At 36.3% G+C, this 5,000-nt stretch overlaps 1 protein-coding gene and 1 long non-coding RNA gene across 2 annotated transcripts in view; both read left to right on the top strand.

Moving 5' to 3' along the window:
* The window catches only part of LOC120940206, a 47,456-nt gene that overhangs the window by 18,553 nt on the left and 23,903 nt on the right, over positions 1 to 5,000 (top strand). The window lies entirely within an intron of this gene.
* LOC120940201 (homeobox protein Hox-A4-like) overlaps positions 4,312 to 5,000 on the top strand; it is a 2,602-nt gene continuing 1,913 nt past the window's right edge. Inside the window, exon 1 of the mRNA XM_040352908.1 lies at positions 4,312 to 5,000. This exon is cut by the window's right edge and continues 507 nt beyond it. The gene's annotated coding sequence lies outside the window, so the exon portion shown is untranslated.

Here is a 5,000-nt window from a genome sequence, read left to right as displayed (position 1 = left end):
CCATCAGCCTTTCATTGGGCTGAGGTCACTGGGCTTCCTCAGATTCACAATCAACAAGAGTGATGCATTTCATAACCTCTGTAATGTGTACTTTTCCGTTATTTATTCTTCATTTTCTGTCAGAAGAAGTGACCTGGCAGAAACTCCCTGCTGCCTTAAAGACACTTGCTGGACCTTTTAGAAAAGCTAAGTCCAAGGCCGAGGTGAACCTCAGGTCACCAAGTCTAACAAATATGAAAATGTCGCCTGGTGAACTGCAAGCCTCCTTATTTAACAAAGACTGTCAATGAGGAAGATTAATACGAAACAAAATGCGCACAGTGTCACACTACGGTCACTTCGAACCCAACACTAGGTTGCTGTTAGGAAAAAAAAATATTTAAGACAAGAAAGACGTAAAGAAATTTAAAAATAACATTTTGCAAGTGTTTTTGTTTCTTTACAATTATTTGTTAGATTTTATTAGAAAAAAAATGCAAAGAAAAGAAAATATTTTTGTTTCATGTTACACTAGGATTTTTTTTTTTAATACTACAAGTGTACTAAAAACTAATACTACTCACATTACTATTAATAGTTAAAGTATTAAAAAAAAAAAATTGTTCAGAAAAGAAAAAGTCGTTTCTATAGACACATACCTAAAAGTGTTTTTTTTTCCCCTAGAAGAAAACACAAATGGTTTCCACACAGTTGATTTGGTTGTTTATGGCAAAGTGAGATAACCATAAATCTTGCAGCAAAATGTTTAAAACGTCGGTCCTGAGATAACGCGTGGTGGTCTTGGCTCAGTTCTTCATGATAACAAAACCTCAAAGACGAACAGGCTTTTGGAAATGAACAGTCACTGGCGGGCATTGCACCTACATAAAAGGAAAACTTATCTCCGAGGTGTTTTCTGTATGTACTGGAAAAGACCAACCACAAAGGATCTCAGAGGATAGCCACAAGCCACGAGAAAGCTGGACTATTGCTCAGCTGATCAGTGCTTTCATTTACAAAAATGGAACTATGCTGCAACTGTTGAGCTTTGCTGTATTTATATACATTTTAAGAACTAGTTTACTAAATAGTTTTCTGTACAAGCCCATAATAAAACATGTATCATATTTAAATATGTTCTGTCCCTTTGCTCATGGATGGTACATATAGATGATTGGTATGTTAAACTTGAAGCCTGCATCTAAATCACTAGGGTGTTACTGAGTTGCACTATATTCAATTATATAACACATTTTTTTTCTTCATGTCCATATCCATTATCCAGTTATTATTCCCTAATACGTATTTGGTAGATGTGCTTTCAAAATTAGTCACTGATATCTCTCAGTTGTATCAGACGAAACTTAATTTATTAGCAAAAATATTTTAGGGGAATAAAAAGTCATTTTTTTTAACTCATGTCCTTATAGAAATATTGCCTGTGATTTCTAAAGCAATTCACTACAAACATCATTTATTTCTGCGTTCCTCTATTTCGGTGTACACCATAAAAACTGTGATTTTTAGGAATCTTCTTGGCGCTTACCATCCATCTAGTACAGCATGCAAATGAATGAAAATTCGCCATCTGCTCTGTTTATGCTTCATATAACAAGGTAAATGCCTCCTTTTGTGCTCTCTAGATGCCCAAATACGCTAAATATAGCTGTGGCATTCTGTGTACATTTTGCCAGTGTGCCTATTTATACACCTAGGTAGTAAGAGTTGCAAAAAGGGTATTTGTGCTAGATGAAATGGGTCCTCGTCTGCTCCGCATTGCTCACCAAAAACAGCCTGTGCATATGACATCACTCTAGTTAACCGGTTTGCAAGGCAGCAATATAGTTAACTGGTTTGCAAGTCTGATATATATATATATATATATATATATATATATATATATATATATATACACAACAATATTGCAGTTAAGATTCTGGCATTTATTGCTATATATATATGTATATGTGTGTGTGTGTGTGTGTGTGTGTGTGTGTGTAACGATCTCTCTCTCTCTCTTTCTCTCTCTCTCTCTATTTAATATATATATATATATATATATATATATATATATATATATATATATATATATATATATATATATATATATATACATATATATACAACAATATTGCAGTTAAGATTCTGGCATTTATTGATATATATATATATATATATATATATATATATATATATATATATATATATATATGTGTGTGTGTGTGTGTGTGTGTGTAACGATCTCTCTCTCTCTCTCTCTCTCTCTCTCTCTCTATTTAATATATATATATATATATATATATATATATATATATATATATATATATATATATATATATATATATATATCACACATAGGTTGGACTACATAGGTTGGACTTGATGGACTTGTCTTTTTCAACCTCACCTACTATGTAACTCTCTCTCTCTCTCTCTCTCTCTCTCTCTCTCTCTCTATATATATATATATATATATATATATATATATATATATAGCAACAATTCAACAAGACAATATTGCAGTTAGAATCCCAGCATCAACTGAGTGCATTAAGGGATGACTAGATTGTTCCACAGATTTTTAAAACACTATAATACATGAGGTATCCATATATACAGCTTCATAGTAGGTCTGCCTTTGTCTTTTAGTAACATGTGGAATTTATCTGCCAGATTTTGCTTCTTTTGACCAGTAACCCCCCCTCCCCTCCAGCCCTAAAAGAATCAGATAACTTATTCTGTACTTTATTACAGGGTCAGGCCAGGCTGTATTGTTATCTTACAGTCTGGATGCTCAGAGGCTCTTTCTTTGCGATTAGACAGTTACCATCATACATGCACAAAATATAGAATTCTTTGAGTGGTTGTTTACCGGACTTAGGTGATGCCAATATTAATATTTACATAAGCGATATAGTCAATGATTCTCTTAAGTCAGCTGGTGATTTCTCAATAGAGTGCAAGCTGCTAGAGGTGTGTATGCAAGCTTGATCTGTCTTCACACACCAAGTCCTACCTACACCCCTTTATGAAGGAAACACAGCTGCTCTAGCTAAAACTGCATTATACCACAAGGGGATTGCCTTCCCAATTTCTGCTGATTTATATAGGTTAGTATGAAGTGATGTGATTGCCTGTGGGTTGATGGAGAATCATTATATAGGGTGAATCTCTCGTGTTTGCATTGTGACTCTTTTAGGGTGCAGCTCTCATGTTTGCATTGTTGTGACTCCTTTAGGGTGCAGCTCTCATATCTTTAGTGTTGTGACTACTATAGGATGCATCTCTTGTGTTTTCAGTGTTGTGACTCCTATAGGATGCATCTCTCAAGTTTGCAGTGTTGTGAATCCTTCTATAAGGTGCAGTTCTCATGTTTGCATGTGGTGAATCATATAAGGTGCAGCTCTCATGTTAGCATGTGGTGAATCCTATAAGGTGCAGCTCTCATGTTTGCATATGGTGAATCCTATAAGGTGCAGCTCTCATGTTAACATGTGGTAAATCCTATAAGGAGCAGCTCTCATGTTAACATCTGGTAAATCCTATAAGGAGCAGCTCTCATGTTAACATGTGGTGATTCCTATAAGGTGCAGCATATGGTGAATCCTATAAGGTGCAACTCTAATGTTAACATGTAGTGAATCCTATAAGGTACAGCTCTCATGTTTGCATGTGGTGAATCCTATAAGGTGCAGCTCTCATGTTTGCATGTGGTGGATCCTATAAGGTGCAGCTCTCATGTTTGCATGTGGTGGATCCTATAAGGTGCAGCTCTCATGTTAACATGTAGTGAATACTATAACGTACAACTCTAATGTTAACATGTAGTGAATCCTATAAGGTGCAACTCTAATGCTAACATGTGGTGAATCCTATAGGGTTCAAGCTCTCATGTTTGCATGTGGTGATTCCTATAAGGTGCAGCTCTCATGTTAACATGCGGTGATTCCTATAAGGTGCAGCATATGGTGAATCCTATAAGGTGCAACTCTAATGGTAACATGTAGTGAATCCTATAAGGTACAGCTCTCATGTTTGCATGTGGTGAATCATATAAGGTGCAGCTCTCATGTTAACATGTGGTGAATCCTATAAGGTGCAGCTCTCATGTTAACATGTAGTGAATACTATAAGGTACAACTCTAATGTTAACATGTGGTAAATCCTATAAGGTGCAGCTCTCATGTTAACATGTAGTGAATACTATAAGGTACAACTCTAATGTTAACATGTGGTAAATCCTATAAGGTGCAGCTCTCGTGTTAACATGTGGTGGATACTATAAGGTGCAGCTCTCATGTTTGCATCTGGTGAATCCTATAAGGTGCATATCTCATGTTAACATGTAGTGAATCCTATAAGGTGCAACTCTAATGCTAACATGTAGTGAATACTATAAGGTGCAACTCTAATGCTAACATGTGGTGAATCCTATAGGGTTCAAGCTCTCATGTTTGCAGTGTGGTAGTCCTATTACCAATTTACAATTAACTGCACTACAATGTCCTACCATTTTGCAGATCACAGTGTATCCTCCTATAGGTAAGACTTTTACATGAACTGTCATGTTAGACTAGCAGGCACTGTGGTGTGATAAGCAGAGCACATATTAGCAGTCTAGACAGCAGCCTTTCAGTTATGTAGCAGGATTACAGGTGATTGAAGTACATACTACATATAGGATTACATACAGTATTACATTGCAGAGAGGCTTCCTCCAGTTGAGTAGCATAGTCCTACGTGTTAGGGGCACAGCTGATGAGTCAGAGACGAGCTTTACTATTACTATAGGATCTAGTACAGAGCACTATGTATAGTATTGATCCCTTTTTGTTGTCCTCTGTATATCTGGCAGCGATTATAAGTCTGATGATCTTACAGCAGCTCCAGTTAAGTATATAAGGCTTGACTAGCAAAGCATTTATCATCCTTGTGTTTCCTTATCCGGGGTCCAGGGGAGGGCTGGGATTGGCCAGGTCGGTCACGTGGCCTGCTAACTTTGCACACTTGACAGGCAGTAG

This window comes from Rana temporaria, chromosome 5 (genome assembly GCF_905171775.1).
Source record: "Rana temporaria chromosome 5, aRanTem1.1, whole genome shotgun sequence".
NCBI classification, from domain to species: Eukaryota; Metazoa; Chordata; class Amphibia; order Anura; family Ranidae; genus Rana; species Rana temporaria.
This window is presented reverse-complemented; position numbering and strand designations above follow the sequence as displayed.